The sequence below is a fragment of the Lepisma saccharinum genome, chromosome 15 (assembly GCF_977018435.1).
Source record: "Lepisma saccharinum chromosome 15, izLepSacc3.1, whole genome shotgun sequence".
In the NCBI taxonomy this organism is placed as follows: domain Eukaryota; kingdom Metazoa; phylum Arthropoda; class Insecta; order Zygentoma; family Lepismatidae; genus Lepisma; species Lepisma saccharinum.
The window spans coordinates 20,054,248-20,072,620 of NC_139243.1; the positions used below are offsets into that span (position 1 = coordinate 20,054,248).

General features: G+C 39.9%; 1 protein-coding gene across 2 annotated transcripts in view; it reads left to right on the forward strand.

Moving 5' to 3' along the window:
• LOC145999631 (short-chain dehydrogenase/reductase family 9C member 7-like) overlaps positions 1-18,373 on the forward strand; it is a 66,794-nt gene that overhangs the window by 25,821 nt on the left and 22,600 nt on the right. Inside the window, exon 1 of one of the 2 annotated variants that reach the window (XM_083136724.1) lies at positions 2,151-2,257. The exons of the other annotated variant lie outside the window; for it this stretch is intronic. The gene's annotated coding sequence lies outside the window, so the exon portion shown is untranslated. Of the gene's footprint in view, positions 1-2,150; positions 2,258-18,373 lie in introns of those variants that run through there. 2 annotated transcript variants of the gene reach the window in all.

Consider the following 18,373-nt stretch of genomic DNA (forward strand, 5'->3'; position numbering starts at 1 on the left):
GGAAAGAAATCCCCCCTCCCCTCTGAATGGCATAACATGCATTTACTGTTTGAGCCATAAATTCGAGCTTGCCGTTCACGATATTGTGAACGAATACGAGACTGCCATTGCACTTTAAATCCTTTATGGGTGCACTTTTTTTTTGTACGTTCAGAAGCAGCAAAAATGAAAGTAATCTGTTCGAGCAGTGGCAACAACAACAAGGAAAATTAACAAAATGTTTGAAATTTGTTGGGTGGTATCTTGTAAATCTTATTGTTGGTGGTAGGGTTAAAATATGAGACTGCATTCGCGAAATAGTGAATAGCCGGTCCCCGTTGGCGGAGTGGTTAGCACATCGCGCCACGACGCCAAGGGTCCCGGGTTTGAATCCCGGCCTGGGCATGGATGTTTCTGAGTGTCCATTCACCAATTTCATCACGTCATCACTCATCCCCATCTTCGTAAAGAGCCAAAAGTGGCACAAAAAGCCAAGTGAAATAAAGCAAATCATTTAATCATTTAAAAAAGCAAAGGGAAATAGTGAAGGAATTCAAGGTGTACCAATAACGCAAAAATGTGAAAACGAGCTCAATAGGCATATAGAGATTTGTAGAGCTACTGACCATTCCAATCAAGGACTGAGTGTGAATGAGGTTTCAGTACGTACTGAACAACAAAATCCGAAAGTGGCCCCCAAAAAAGGTTCCATCTGCATTATATGCAATTCGAACACTGGATGAACGTATATGGACGACACAACACGAGCCCCGCGGAGGATTATGCTTGCCTTAAGTCCAGACGCCAGAGCCTCGCTAGTCTGCAAAATGCAGTCCAGTGTGTGCTACGTGGAAGGAAGGTTGAAATTTGGTGTCCACAAAAAGTATCACTCCTTACAGCCCCGGTATTAACAGCGCTTTTAAACATTGTGGACAAAGTCTCCAGACGATGAATCCCTTATGCTGACAGTTCAAAGATTTGTTTTTCTGTGTACGTCACACTTGAACAGTGTAGCCGAATGTAGACCTGTTCTGTTCATCATAAGGAATCGAGCCATAGGCCCATTGAATGCACTATGTCAGCATGTGAAGCGAGCTACCAGTATAAGCTCTGAAGTGGGATTTAATCATTGTCCACATATAAACTTCAAACCACTACAACCAGACACTTTGGGGTGAGTAAGATTTGAAGGTTATTATCTATGTGCCACAGTGGTCGACCAATCCAGATGTCTAAAGGCTGTGAGAAACTTATCGCATGAGGTTGCAAAAAATGTTAGAAATAGACTGAGGAATGGATCAAATATTGTATGTTCTTGTGTGGTATTGAACATACTACAGCATGTTATTCTCCAGGATGGCGCCCGCAGAAGGGTGGCAGCTCCCCTCATATATAATTCAAATATTGAAATTGTAGCGTAAAAACATAGACGACGGATGCCGTGAAAGGCAGCAGATTAAGTAGATGTGTAAATTATCCTAGTGCTTGAGATGCTTTGTGAGAATTCTCTTAACTGAGGGAAAACATAACCCCTCTTTCCCACACTATCCCCACCCCCCCACCCCCTGAGAAAAATCCTTCGCGCGGCCTTTGTTATACCACTTTCATTTACTTTCCAACCAAACTAGTTTCATTTTATGACGGATTACCCTATATATTTGTAACCTTTGTACCCAACGGCGAAAGAAACAGTAGACGAGTTGTCCACCACCATTTTCATTCGGTCTGTATTACACAATGTGATGACAATGAATTGAAATAATAAGCAGAGAACAATGCCTGCTTCGAACCAACATAGTTTCTTCCTTAAAACAACACAGAACGTAGAAAGGAAAAGTAATGAAAATAGTGGTGGACAATTTGCCGTTGACTGTACAGTGGGATCCATGAGTATTACCGTGCAAATTGTCCATCACCATGTTCGTGCACTTTATTTGACCCAATAAGAGCTTCAAGAATTAAAATAAAACTCAAAACAAGCTGTTGACAACTTCTGCACCAGCATACATAAAAATCCATCGCTTAAAACATATAGGGTGCAAGAGAAAAGTTAATGAAAATAGTCATGAACAATTTACGGTAATACTCATGGATCCCACTGTACTACAATCTGACGTTATTATCTTTGGTATTTAAAGATACTATTGGTGGTTTGTTTGGAAAGAAAAAAAAAGGTTGGGAGTTGTCAACGAGAAATGATCGATAATGTGCAGCCAAGAATCTCCAGAACCGGAAGTGGGTTCACACACACACCTTTGAATTATAGCAAATGGATGAGGCAAGCAATGTATTTTCCGTTGTGCAAGAATTCTTGATCGATTTGATTCGAGCTAGAAGCCGGGTACGTGAGTATGCATGACTGGGTTTCGGTCTTATTGCGAGGTAAGCAAGTGGCCTTTGGTAACACGTCAAAGATCGCTCTACGTTTATCAGATATGTTATCGACAGAAGCTTTGTTCAGAATATTCACGTGAGGCAGGGACAAACAACAGATAACATCGCCTCTATTCACTCCAGCATTATCTAATCTACAATGACATCACAATGCACAGCTGTTTGACGTTTGCTTCCTTCCCTTTAAGTTTCACTTATTTTCAGTGACGTATTTTTCATGTTACCGTTTGTACCGCCGGTAAACCAACTTTTATCATATCTTTTTATATATCTAGCTTTACTATGAGGGAAGTCGCTTATTATATATTATGCAAACGAATGTGCGAATTGCCGGCCCCCGCGGTGGAGTGGTTAGCACATCGCGCTACGACGCCAGGGGTCCCAGTTGTGGTTCCAAAGATTGTGTATCACAGAGAACGAATATATTCAACAGTACATATTACATAACCACTGCATGTATATGCATTTTCAGTTCTCTCGCAAGTTCTTAGTGTAATAAATAAATAAGCTAAACTTCAATAGTCACATGCGAACGTAGAAAGATCAACGAAGAGAAATACAAATTCCAAACAAACAAACATCCGAAGGTCGTTTAGCCTTGGTAAACACTTTTATATGCGCCGTGTTATAATCCAAGTGAGCCACGTGCAAACATCTTAGCAGATAATGTCATGCTATTAAAAATAAAACTGCATTCTATGTCTGCTTCTGTACATACCGTTGACGTCAGAGGCATAACATCATTGCCCTGGCTATGTTCTTCGGCGATTTTACAAGTTCAGCTTTACGGGCGTTCACGTTTCCAAAGCACATATCAAGAATGCAGAGTAAACATTGATGTTCTGAGAAAGACCGTGGGCGTTATTCTTGTACGGGACAATTCGGTTGAGAAATGTTCATTCGGTATTCTAAGAGCATGATGATTTGTGGTTTCGGTATTGTGTGTACGGAGGGAAATACAAACAATTTTCCTCTTGGAATGAAACCGCGTCTTTTGATCGCACCCAGATAACCTTGACAGAGTGAGTTCAGTTAACACAAAGCATGTAATGTTTGCCCTTGTACTCAGCACCGTGACAAGGGATTGATAACGATGGATCCGGGAGATGGACTAAAGTACAGCGCCTCGTATGTCTCTTTTTTTCACAATAGAGCCTCTGCTCAGTCATATACAGGGTGAGTATGTAACATCGAAACACTCGAAACGGGCAACAATTTCAAAATTTGCAAGCTACCAACATAATTTCGTAACTACAGGGGTGTTTTCTATGGACGTTGTGTGGTGTGGTGTCGCCACCAGTGGGCTAGGGTTTTAGCCCACCCTTTTGCCCAACCAAATAGCCTAAAGGGTAAATTTTCAGGTATATAAAAATGGTTGTGTGTGTATATATGTGTGTTGTTCCGGCGTAACTCTCGAACGACTGGAGCGATTTCAACCAAACTTGGTATACGTATCACTTACAGTCTCGAAAGAAATACTGTTGGGGTAAGACACCCCTAGGGGTGGGGTGGGAAGGGGGTGACATGTAAAAATAATCGAAAACGACCGATATTAGTGTGGAATCCATAGTTTTCGGGGTCGCTAAGATGAATAGTGACACTCCAAATGCAGTTCAACTCCACGTTCATCATCAATTGGGATGGAGGGTGAGGGGGGTGAAAAATGAAATGTCAAAAATGACATAGATTAGTGTCGAATCCATAGTTTTCGGAATCTCTAAGCTAATTGGTGACATTCACGATGACCAAACTTGGTACACATGACTTACAATCTGGAAAGACATACTGTGGGGTAAGACACTCCTGGCACCCCTAGGGGTGGAGGTGGGAAGAAGGTGACATGTAAAAATAATCGAAAATGACCGATATTAGTGTGGAATCCATAGTTGTCGGGGTCGCTAAGATGTATAGTGACACTCCCAATGCCGTTCAACTCAAAGACACGCCTGGCACCACTAAGGGTTGGGATGGGAAGGGGTGACATGTAAAACGACCAATATTAGTGTGGAATCCATAATTTTCGGGGCCGCTGAGATGAATAGTGACACTCCCAATGCCGTTCAACTCCAAGTTCATTTTACACTACAGTTAGAATTAATTATATTCCTGTCTAATAGAAGATTGAGATCAATAAAAACCCGGGCAACGCCGGGCAATCAGCTAGTTCTTACATAAATTCAAGTTGGCTAAGAATCACACACACGCATATATGTGTGTATATGTGTATGTGGAGAGAGGTGGGGAGATTGATAGAAATGTAGATGCAAAACTAGACAGCTAAACAGAGGAAGGAAGAAAGATGATAAAGAACGATGGAGGGGAACAGAGTAATAAACAGAGAAATAGAGGAAGAAACATAAACCTAATGAATATAATTTTAATAAATATATAAATAAATAAATTTATTATAAATATAATAAATTATAAAATATATAAATATATTTATGAAATTCATAATCATTATCAATCTTTAAGGAAGATAACGTACTGAAATTTAAATCTGCCTGTGTTTAGGAGCTAAAATGGTTACCAACGCCACGTTTACTTCTCACTGTAGCCACAATGCGGAGAAGTGACGACATGAATGCGCATGCGCTCACAATAAATAAAAACCGGTTGCGTCACGTTTTTGTAAATTAACATGCGGACTGGACATTTTAATGGTAGAATATTGAATTTTTTACGGCAACTTCTAACAGCGTCCGTGAATGTTCTAAAACTCTTCATGCTGATACATTTAGTGATGAAACTCTCCTTGTCTCGTAAATTATTGTGTATTTGCCTTGCCATGTAACCATTAAGTCTTCAACGAACACCGTTGCATAAGAGTAGTTTGTATGATGATAGTCATAAACGTAAAAGAGAACATTCTTTCTGTATTCGATTAACATTACAAGCACTGAGTCGAAGACTTATTATAATAAGCAGTGAATCTTTTTTTTGAAGTCATTGGAAATGACACGAACGTGCTGTAAATATGAAAGTAATTTCAGCGCGTGCAAGGGCAAGTGGCAAGTTGCCAAATTTTTTTTTTTTTTTTGCAACTTCGAGAGCAAAATGCATCGAGTCATAGAGCTTGTGCTCTGTTATCAGATGGTTTGATTAGCCTTAGAGTAATAATTAAAAACACGAGCAGAGCTGATCGCATTACATGCTACGTCAGGCGTTACGTAAGCCAACTGGCGTATGGCTCTGGATGTTTTTTTAGAGCTATTCGATGTCAGATGAACAAAGGTCTTGTAAATAAACGCCGAATCACCGCGATGTGGCGTTGCGGTGAAACTTTTTTTTAAAAAAATATGGTTGTGTCCTCAAGTTAAAGTTACGTGTCATTTCATAAAAAAGGTAAGAGTTAATGGAAGAATGTGCAGTGGTTCTCAAACTGTGGTACGCGTACCCCCAGGGGTACATGAACGACTTGAAGGGGGTACGCGATGAGCTAGGAAGAGAAATGTCAAGAATACCCACACGCAGGGGCGCCGACTTGTCAAAATTATTGGGGGGGCTCTGATCACTGCAATAAATTAATGAATGACTCCCTCCCTCCCTTTTTTAAGTATTGGCTTCAGTGTTCGGAATCTCGTAAAAGCCCATGAATTCCTCAAAAATATTAAAATTTTCATTTACAGTTCGAATGAAAAATGTCAATTGTTCACGGATGGATATGTCACAAGTTTCGTCAACCATAATAGCAAAATATTCCCGACTTCTAATATCTGCTACCACGGAGCGCAAAAAAGATCTCCCTTATATATCAATGATCTCGTATAAATGTCATGTGAGAGCCATTTGTAACCCGAACGTCCCATCCACTCTCCTAGTTGATGCACATCTTATTTTAAAACTCTTTTTAGTAAAAATGTTAACAATACTCATAACTGTATACTTAGTATATAGTAATAAGTCAGGTGTTTTGCTGTCTCAGGTCATAGCCCCCCCCCCCCCAAAGTTAATGGTCTAGAACATTTCAAATGTGTATTTAAAGTTAATTTCATGTGGCACAATTCAGAGTAAACTTTACAAGAGAAGCAAAATAATACAATAGATTCTCTTAAGCAAAATTATTTGGGGGGGCTCTGCCCCAACATCGATAACATTGGGGGGGCTCGAGCCCCCCAAGCCCCATGGAGTCGGCGCCTATACCCACACGACAACATTTTTGCGGGGCAGTCTTTATAAGTAAGGCTGATTTTGTCACCGACACTCTTATCTTTGTTTCATATATTTTTTTAAACAACTCACTAAAAACTCTCAGGATTTACAATAAAAACTCCAAATTTGTGCTTTACACTTTGTTTACAAACTTATTTTCAATAAGTCTGGGAAAAAATACATGAAAATTAAATTTTATGATAAACTTCTTGGCATACATGTGTTTCACATTTTCATTTTTGTAACTGATCATAAAGATTGTAAACGTAGGAACACCCAATAAAATAATACACGTAGGATTCTAATGTTTCCACATACAGCCTGAATGTCATTTTGCTATATTGCAGATACATGCCTCCACCAAACAGGCAGCCAAAGGATTCCCCAAAACCCACTATTCTGGTATATTAGACGTTTAGTTACGACTATAGGGTACAACGAGAAAAAAGTTTGAGAACCACTGAGAGCAAATGAAGAGAATAAAGAAGCCAGGTGGACAGACAGAGAGGGGAGGGAGAAGGAAGGAGAAGAGAAATAAAAGGAAATAAACTAGGCAAACAAACACACACACGGCGAGAAGAGAAATATCTAACGAGAAACGGAAGAAACGAACAGAGAAAGAGGGAAAAGCAAGACGGAGAGGGAGAGAAGGAAGAGCATATCGAAGGAAAGAGAAGGAAAAGATAAGAGAAATATAGAAAGAGGGGAAAGGAAGAAACAGGGAAAGAGAAAAGCAAGACAAGGGAGAGAAATGACAGAAGATCGATTGAAAGACAGAGAGAGGTGGCAAGAGAAGTATAGAAGCGAAAGAGAGAGAGAGAGAGAGGAAGAGAAATGACAGAAGATTGGAACAGAGATAAAACTGAAGAGAAATAAAGAAGCGATCAAAAAGAGACAGAGAGAAAGTGAACAGAAATATACAAGCGGGAGAAAGACAGAAATGAAGAAACAGATAAAGAGAAAAGCGAGAGAGACGGGAGAGAAGTAACAGAAAATCAATTGAAATAGAAAGAGAGTGATAGAGAGAAAGAAATGAACAAGAAAGAGACAGAGAACAGCAAGATTAAAAGAGAAGAAAGAGAAATAACAGAAGACCGATTGAAATATAAAGGAAGAGAGAAAAAGTGAAACGCGAGAAAGAGGGAGTAGTACATAGTATGGAAACGGGTCCGTTAACTCCCTCCCCCCTAGAAATTGACAGTTTATTTCAAGTTACAAAAAAACAGAAATCTTGTAATTGTTAATAAAATAAATAAATCTCACTTAGCTTGTGTTCGAACATAATACCAAAAGTAAAAATTTTAGTGTAAAATGCAGAAACCAGATTATATTTTCATATTCTACTTTTAACCCAAAAAAAATAAATGGTTCCACAATTTCAAAAATAAAGAAAATGTAGTTTTATGTGAAAGGTGACACAACATAAACTTCACGAGTAAAATGTTCCCTAGCCGGCCCCGTGGTGGAGTGGTTAGCACATCGCGCTACGACACCAGGGGTCCCGGGTTCGAATCCTGACCTGGGCATGGATGTTTGTGAGTGTCCATTCATCAATTTCATTAATTCATCACTCATACCCATCCTCGCAAATTAGCCAAAAGTGGGACAAAAGGCGAACGAAGTAAAATAAAGCAAATCATAGAAATCACATACATACATATATAAAATATTTCCTTAACTTTTTAAACCTATTCATGAACGAGATGTGTAAAAGTTAATAACAAAATATAATAACTATAAATCTCAGTACAACAAACTGCATGAAATGTAATAAAATAATGGAAAACGGCAGTGCTGGATATTTATTCATCTGGTGGATTAGCAGTCTCCCCATCAATATAATTATAATAACAACAGCAGCAGCAGTAACAATAATAATAATACATTTCGAAAAATGTTTATTTTTATTAGCTTATAGTACTTATTATTATAAAGTAATCGTGCAAATAATTATTATTGTTATTATTTTTGCTAATCAAATTTCATTAAAACCCCCCACACCGCCCCTACAGAAATTTCTGGCTACGCCCATGTTGTGTAGAATACACCCTTAAAGGGTCAGCGCCATTTTTATGTTCCATCCCGACTAAAAATAATTTTAAAAAAAAGTAAAGTGTTCCCCTGTGCGGATGGCCAAACGGATCCGGATCCGAAAAATCCTGATCCGGATCCAAAAGTTACGGATCTGGATCCGGATCCGAGAGTTCCGGATCCGCGGATCCGGATCCGAAAGTTCCGGATCTGGATCCGGATCCGAGAGTTCCGGATCCGCGGATCCGTATCCGGGTCTGAAAGTTTCGGATCTGGATCCGGATCCCAGAGTTCCGGATCCCAGAGTTCCGGATCCGCGGATCCGGATCCGGATCTGAAAGTTTCGGATCTGGATCCGGATCCGAAAATCCGGATCCGGATCCGGATCCGAGAGTTTCGTATCTCAATCCCATTATAATATTACCACACCTTAGTCCTACAACAATTTTTTTCAAGTGTTGTTCCTAAAATACTTTGCTACGCATCGGCTAACACACTCGTGCACAAATGTCCGAAGTGATTTTGTAAATGCCATTGAAACGAATATGTATTCATTCGAATGTATTGGAAATGAAAACACACATAAATGTGAGACATTCCATTCCAGGATGAAACCTTTAACACATATAACAAGATAGAAATGTTATACAAAAATTATACAATTGTTCTACAGTTACAGTTTTACAAATTAAAATAAAACATTATAATATATGCAGTGTTAAATAATTACAAAGTGTAAGACTAACAAGGGAGGTTATCTAAAGGTCCCCCTCCGATTTCCATGAAACTTTGCAGTATAGTGGGGCCCAAAGGAAGAATTACGTGTTTTTTTGTTTCAGCTAAAAAACGGTTTTAGGGGGCAAAACCCCCTCAAATGTCAAGATGAGGACAAATTGAAGTGAGGATCTGACCCTGTGTCCCCCTCCGATTTCCATGATACTTGGCAGGTGTGTGTATAAACGGGCCCAAATGAAGAAATACGTGTTTTTTTTGTTTCAGCTAAAAAACGGTTTTAGGGGGCAAAACCCCCTCAAATGTCAAGATGAGGACAAATTGAAGTGAGGATCTGACCCCTGTGTCTTTCCGATTTCCATGAAACTTGGTAGGTGTATAGTGGGGCCCAATGGAAGAAATACGTGTTTTTTTGTTTCAGATAAAAAAAACGGTTTTAGGGGGCAAAAGCCCCTCAAATGTCAAGATGAGGACAAATTGAAGTGAGGATCTGACCCCTGTGTCCCTCCCATTTCCATAAAACTTGGCAGGTGTATAGTGGGGCCCAATGGAAGAAATACGTGTTTTTTTTTGTTTCAGCTAAAAAACGGTTTTAGGGGGCAAAACCCCCTCATATGTCAAGATGAGGACAAATTGAAGTGAGGATCTGACCCCTGTGTCTTTCCGATTTTCATGAAACTTGGCAGGTGTATAGTGGGGCCCAATGGAAGAAATACGTGTTTTTTTGTTTCAGATAAAAAACGATTTTAGGGGGCAACCCCCCCTCAAATGTCAATATGAGGACAAATTTAAGTGGGCATTTGATTTGTGTGTCCCCCTCCGATTTCCATGAAACTTGGCAGGTGTATAGTGGGGCCCAAAGGAAGAAATACATGTTTTTTTTTTGTTTCAGCTAAAAAACGGTTTTACAGGGCGAAACCCACTGAATTGTCAAGATGAGGACAAATTGAAGTGGGGATCTGACCCCTGTGTCCCCCTCAGATTTCCATGAAATTTGGCAGGTGTGTGTATAAACGGGCCCAAATGAAGAAATACGTGTTTTTTTGTATCGGAAAAAAATTTGTTCTAGGGGGCAACCTCCTCTCAAATGTCAAGATGAGGACAAATTGAAGTGGGGATCTGATCCCTGAGTTCCCCTCCGATTTCCATGAAACGTGGCAGGTGTATAGAGGGGCCCGAAGGAATAATTACGTGTTTTTTTGTTTGAGCTAAAAACTGTTTCAGGGGGCAAAATCCCCTCAAATGTCAAGATGAGGACAAATTGAAGTAAGGATCTGACCCCTGTGTTCCCCTCCGATTTTCATGAAACTTGGCAGGTGTATAGAGGGGCCCAAAGGAAGAAATACGTGTTTTTTTGTTTCGGCTAAAATACTGTTTTAGGGGGCAAAACCCGCCTCAAATGTCAAGATTAGGACAAATTGCCGTGGGAATCATCTGACCCCTGTGTCCCCCTCCGATTCCCATGAAATTTGACAGGTGTATAGAGAAGCCGTATGCCCCCTGTTTCTTCCTATGCCATATTTACGTGGTTTCGGTGACAGATCCCCACTTCAATTTCTCCTCATCTTGACATTTGAGGGGGGGGGCTCTATACACCTGCCAAGTTTCATGGAAATCGGAGGGGGAGACTTAGACCTCCCTAGTAAGTAAGTGTATTAATTAATTACAAATCGCGCACGCGAGCACACACACTATATATATATATGTGTATGTATATTATATATATATGTATATTAGCAGGTAACAATATGTTATAAGCACATTCTTACTTTCCAAAGAAGCGCATGTGGGATGGCAAAACGGATCCGGATCCGAAAATTCCGGATCCGGATCCAAAAGTACCGGATCCGGATCCGAAAGTACCGGATCCGAAAGTTCTGAATCCGGATCCGAAAGTTCTGGATCCAGATCCGAAAGTTCTGGATCCGGATCCGGATCTGAAAATTCCGGATCCGCAGATCCGGATCCGAAGAATTTTAGGATCCGGATCCGGATCCGGAACCAACCGGATCCGGATTTCGGATCCGCCAGGATCCGGATCTGGCCACCCCTACTGTGCATTGCACCACGCCACGAAGGCGTATAGGGTTAGGGCCCCACACTTTCTTGATCTCGGCCGAGCTGGGGGTGATGTGATCAGCACCACGCCCCTGGCCGCCTTTACCCCCTTCTCCATATTTTCCTCCAGGTACCCACTTTATACGACTCTGGGTGGGCGCCGGAGCCGCTTGAACAGGTTGAAAAAGTCCCGTTCTCCTCCGCCGAGGATCGAACCTGGGTTTCTCACATGGTAGTCAGACGCCTTAACGACTGAGCTACCGCAAAAACACATTTTCCGGGAAGCATCGCATGTTCACTATGATCCCTTCCAGAAGTTAACTTGGGGTTTAACCTCTGGTCGAAGGAGATTCTTGCGGGATTCCATGTCGATGAACGGATTTCGTGTCGAGAAAGGCCTGCATGTTAGCGCTCGGAACACACCCACCCAGCCTAACGAGACACGCATTGGGGCAGAGCTTTCTGCTTGCGTAGCGTTGAATTTCACTTCCATACAAGCACTTCCAAACAAGTGTTATCCAATCACACACACAAACACAGATTTTCGACCACACTTACAAAATCAGAGCACACATTAGAAAGGATACAGTCACGACGTTGACGACAGAAAAAATGAATGAGCAGGTAGAGACGGGAGGGAGAGGAGGGGGGTTATTTTCTGCGGGTCAGGCACATACTATGTTAGGAACGATTAACTGACTGATTTATTTTACGCCTTTATGCCACTTTTGGCTAATGGCGAAGATAAGCAGGAGTGTCGATACAAGGAACTCACAAGGAACATATGTCCAGGGCGGGATTCGAACCCTGCCGTCGTAGCGCGCTGTACTAACCTATCTGTCACGGAGGTCGGCGTATGTTAGAAACTATATACATGAATTTCATGTTACATATTTTTACATACTTTGAGGTATATTACATATTTCCCGTTCAGAATATATATTTCATGTAAAATTAAGTATTTGTGCAATTTCTCCAAATTTCATTGCTAAATACAGATAAAGTCTATATTTGTCGGACAAGCATTCAAAATGCTATTTCACTAAAAAAGATTGTAGTTTTTAAAATCTTTTGTAGAAGTCCTGTCACCATATTTTTACCCACATCATCTTGTTTTAAGTCATGAGTCACCTCGCAAAAATTAAAGCTCAAGTTTCGTATTTATAAAAGGAGTCCCGGGTTCGATACCCGGTGGAGACACATAGCGGTTCGGATCCCACTTTAAACTGTACGGCCAGTCCCGATTTACCTTACTGTGCATAAAGTGGACTTAAAACACCAACTCACTCAATCAATCAAATTCATATTAATAACTCTAATGGTTTCAGAGATATCGCAATGGGAAACTGTATAATTTCTTGACTTTCAATAAATCGACGCACGAACGGGTAAAACAAAATAATTTATGCTGCGTTAAATGAAGCGTCTGCCAGGTCTTCAACTTCGGAAAATTATCGAATTGCACATTCAAGTTTTCGAGATATCGACATGTCGCTTTTCATCGATTTCTTTTATCTCGCGGTCACAAACGAGTTGATCAATTTTCATATCCCACCACTTATTTCTAAGAATATCATAGTTTTCGTATTTGGTAGGTCTAAATTTTGCAACCGACTTATATTTACGTCACTCAAAATGTAACTCTGTTACATCAACAGTTTCTATAATTTTTACAGTCACTTTCTTCCATATAGTTACTACTCTAATAACAACAAGTAGGCTGTCATTTTTTCACCAATGACCATCAAAATTTAGATAATTTTCTTTACATTTGTAATTAAATACAAAGTGTCCCACAAAGGGGTTTACACTATTTGAATGTTAATAACAGAGAAAGTATTACAGATAACCTGATGGAACTTGTTGTATCTGGATCTGTCATGATTAGTGCTTGTTGCCATTCATTTGTTTTTTCTTTAATTTCAGTTCAGTTGCCAGTAGTGACAAGTAATTTACAAGATGGCCGGGAACCTTTCCGTTGAGCAACGGAAGTGGATTTGAAAGTGTTTTTGGAAATGTGAGAACATGAAAGAAGTGCAGAGACGATGGAGGGCAGAATTTGATACTGCGCCACCGTCACGTGTAACAATTACGAAATTACGCGACAAGTTTGAGAGGGAAGGAACTGTGTGTGATCTGGGACGGTGTGGCAGGAAGAAATCAGTATCGGACGAAAGAGGGATGGAAGCAGTGGTACAAACTTTCACAAGATCCCCCAAGAAGTCCATACATCAAATTCTGCCCTCCATCCTCTCTGCGATTCTTTCATGTTCTCACATTTCCAAAAACACTTTCAAATCCACTTCCGTTGCTCAACGGAAAGGTTCCCAGCCATCTTGTCAATTACTTGTCACTACTGGCAACTGAACTGAAATTAAAGAAAAACAAATGAATGGCAACAAGCACTAATCATGACAGATCCAGATTCAAAAAGTTCCATCAGGTTATCTGTAATACTTTCTCTGTTATTAACATTCAAATAGTGTAAACCCCTTTATGGTACACTCGGTATGTATCCTTTAAATTTGGAAATATAAGGTAAGTAGATTTACAGTCCAAAATTCCTTTCCGTATAGCAAGACCATAGGCCGGGAGCGCACAAACAAAAGGCTGCGTGCGTTTGTGATTAAAAATGTATACCACGAGCGCAAAAAATCCATGGCGATGTTGCCACGTTGTGTCAACTGTTTTTGTCTTTCAAGGGACCCCAGTTGGGTCCTTATAAGTTGACATATTATGTATCATATATTATGTGAATGACTATATTCATAACACCTATTCCATTTAAATATCCTCACTATCTCATAAAGAATTTGGCCTCGTAAGACTGGCAAGGTATCGCTGCAGAATAAGGGAGACACCAGTAGACCCCAGAAACATAGTCGAAGCTAACCTAACCAGAGGCGAAGATATAGTACAAGCAATGCAAGCACTGCTTGCATAATTCGAATATCATTTAATGTACTTAATGTTCTAACCGTATTTAGTTTCCATCGCACTCGATTTCGCGAAAAAATGCGGCCGCAAACTCCCCCAGCAGCTCTGTAGCAAGCACCAGCCTCAATGCTTGCAGCCGTTCTGCGGGAAAATAAGGCCTCCGAAGGAGTCACATGGCGAAGCGTGAAATTTTGGTGGAACCCGTCCACAAAGCTTCTACAAAAAGCTGTGCTTTCCGAGCTTGCGTGATTCCCGAAAATAGCCGAGTTCAACCGAAAGCAGAAGGATTCATCTATGGGTACGTTGCCAGCAAAAAACTAGTAACGAATATTTGTCTTCATGAACACGTAAACAAGATCGCAAATATAATAATAATTGTTAGTCATAAAATAACTAAAAGAAGTTATTATCACTGTTCTAAATTCCATATATATCATATTATATTACAAATTATTTTAGATTTCGCGAAATATAAAACGCGTAAAAAAAGTTGACATTGGGAGTTGGGGCAGTGGAATTTCTGCACCCCCGTGAAGAGTTTTCTCAGGGAGGGAGGGAAGATTGGACGGACCTTGGTCCCGCACCCTGCTTCCTGGTCGGTCCAGCTCAAATTACGCCAGAAGTGATGACCACTACCAGTGTTTGCAACTGCCAAATTATTTACGCAGTAATTCAAGTGAGCTCTTTCACAAATTTTACAATCAATAAATTGACTGCTTTTGAATAAAACTTGGGGTGAAAATAAAGCTATCTGAGAAAGAACTATCTACTGATATTTGTACATGGCATAGAAGTAAATCGTATACATTCTGCATTTTATGAGCACAAGAATATGTTTTAATGATTGATTTGTTGTTTTAAGTCCACTTTATGCACAGTAAGGCTAATCGGGACCGGACCTACAGTTTAAAATGGGATCTGAAACACTTGTGCCTCCACCGGGTATCGAACCCAGAACCCCTTGATTACAAGGCGACGACACTACCACTGCGCCATCGGGGAGGCCCGAATATGTTTTAAGTTCTATTATTATGACGCAAGTGGTGTTCCCAGGGTCTTTTTACGGTCCACATTTTGTCATCTTTTCCTTCCTTTGACGTTTTTTCTTAGATATACTGGGCCAAAAGGGGGTTATGTCTACCATCCACCCCCCCCCCTTCACCCCGGGCACGCCATTGAATGACACTTTATTACTTAAATATTAATGTACATACTCGTTCTGCTGAAATGATTCTGATTCCTCCGCGTAATTTTTATCTCCAAACTGATATATCTTTCCTTTGTGACGGATAAAATTAAGGAAATAGGTTGGTATCACTTTCTGTTGTTTCAGAGATTTTCAATTTGATCTTGTGTGGATGCTTGTATTTGCAGTTGTGGAAAGCGCGTGGGATAGTGTGAGTGTTTGTTGCTTCGTGTTTTGTGCTGTGAATTTATCGGAATGAACGCGTATTTAGGAACGGTTGATGTGAAGTGCGGGTGTATTATTGAGCAATTGAAAATTGCTTCGTTTAGCTCGAGAGAGATAAGTGTTAAAATGAAAATCGTGGAAGGGGGTCGACCAACACCAAGAGTTTGAAATTTATTGTGGTGAGTACATCGTCTATGCATGTGTTTCTTTGCTTTGAAATGATTTTTTTATTGTTTGTGTTTAACTTTTTATTTAGTGTTTAAGTTACTCCAATGCGGTTTTAGGGTGCCCAAAAATACTAAATTACATCATGCAGCGTAAAATAAACAAATGATTCCCATTTTTTTTTTTATCTAAATCGGTTTGGTCACCGTTTGACCATATTAAATAATAATGAACAAATAAAGGTACTAATAAGTAAGTAAGAAATTCCGTCTCCCTTTAGTCGTATGCGGAAAGTTCGCATATGCAAAACGTTTAATATCATATGAATAACGTTACCTGGATTTTTTTAAAAAAGTAAATGTGACGTTTGCGGATCATATGGTTTATTTTTAGTACAGTCACTTTATTACGATATTTTGACAAATCCAGCGACTGGGTAAATGAGGCTATAAACCTTGAATCTTTCCCCTCGGCATGTCGTTGTACTACATGTTTTGTTGTACTGAAACATTGCTTGCCTCCTTCGTAAGACTACGCTTCGCTACTGAACCTAACCTAACCTAGCCATTACACAATCATAGATGTGGCAACGCAGCATTGGATGTTGTGCGCTCGTGGCACCTTTCATATACCACGAGCACACACTTTCACATTTTTGTGCGCTAGTGGACTGCACCCATATAAGAGAGTAAAGAAAAATATATGCGTTCTTGTGTATGTATGTGGGTGGGCGAAAAGTCCCTTTACATGTTAATAGCATAGTACAGTTAGACATGTAGATACACATTGTTATGAATACAAAACAGTATTTTTTTTAAATTTCAACATTTATTTTGAATAAACAATGTCTGGTTAACATTAACATTTATTGTGAATAACATATTAACATTGTTACAAAGGTTCAAGGTTCATTGATCAACAACGTCAGTGTGCACTCCTCCATGTTCGATGCAAAGTTTGATGCGTCGCCATGTACTTGTGTGCATCCGATGCACTAATAATAAAGAGTCAATCTGCTCAACAATAGTAAAAAATATACTGTTTTTGTATTGTTTTTGTATTCATAACAATGTTTATCTACATGTCTAACTGTACTATGCTATTAACATATAAAGTGACTTTTCGCCCACCCTGTATGTATAGATGCACACACCCCCAAGATTTTCATAGTACTGTAGACGCATTTCGATCAAAAATGGGAAAAACTAGACGTTTTCTTACATATTTTCAATTATATAACTTGAGGAAAGGCCATTCCAATGATCAAGTACACCTACCCCAGTATGATCGCAACATTAGTTTATTACAATGTGTTCTAAAATCATACGGGAACGTTGCGCCAGATCAACAATGGCCGGCCACTTATCGTTTGAGACTAAGTAATTTGCTAATCATTATTCGCCAAAGTTTATACGAAATTTACATGATGTATGACGCCATGTCGTGAGGGGAGGTGTAAGGGTGTTGTTACGTAATGGTTATGAAGCAGCGAGTGAATATCAAGTTTCATTAAAGGCATTTGGAAAACTGCTTGCAGGAATAAACATATCTTGATTTCCAATTTTGTGGACGGCAATACAGAGCATCTTCACTACGGTCCTCCTACGAAATGACAAATCGCAGAATGAAAGTTGCTAAATTTACCAAGAAGCAAGAAAATGCAGCTCCAATGTTGTTATGTTTTTTTTCGACAGCAAGTGCATTATTCATCATGTACATATTTGTTGTAGAGGATGAAACTGTAATTGGCTATTACTATGTAGTGTTCTGAATGATTATGAAAGAGAACACTCTGAGCCCGACCTTATTCTGAACTGGACAGTTGGTCACAACACCCATGCCCAGGCCGGGACTCGAACTCAGGAACTTTGGTGGCGAGAGTCGACCACTTAAAACACCCATCCAACCCAGTCAATCTTAACTTACGTATATCTTTCTCAGAGTTCGTGACAGTATTTCTACAAGGAGTTGTAGACTGCAATTACCTCGAGAAATCAGAACGCCCCTTTGACCTTCAGAATGTTTCACCTGTCAACGCGATGCTCAAGCGAGAATTTATTACTGTCGTGTTCAAACTCAAATGTTATATAATTCTATTCTTTCTGCTTCCATCGTGTCATCGTGCATTTCTCATTTATTTTCTTCCCTTTTTATTTCTTCTGTCATTTTGCTGCCCCCCCGCCCCCTCAAGTCTTTCTTTGGGTCTACTTTATAAGATTTTCCTCTTTCATTTTATTTCCAGGTTTTATCTTACTTTTCAGAATTCCATTTTCTCTGGTGATTCTTTATTTCCCATCCTTTCCTCTCTTGATACTTTCTACAGTAAAACCTCGTTAATCCGTACTAATTGGGGGGATAAGTTGACTGGTTTAACGAAAGTCCGGATTAACTGAAATAACCTAAAAGAACAGTAGAAAGAGCATTAAAACTCCGTTTATAGCAACAAAACACATTTGTTATGGTGTATTTAAAGGGCATAGGCCTAAATACACTATACAGTACAGTACAAAGTCT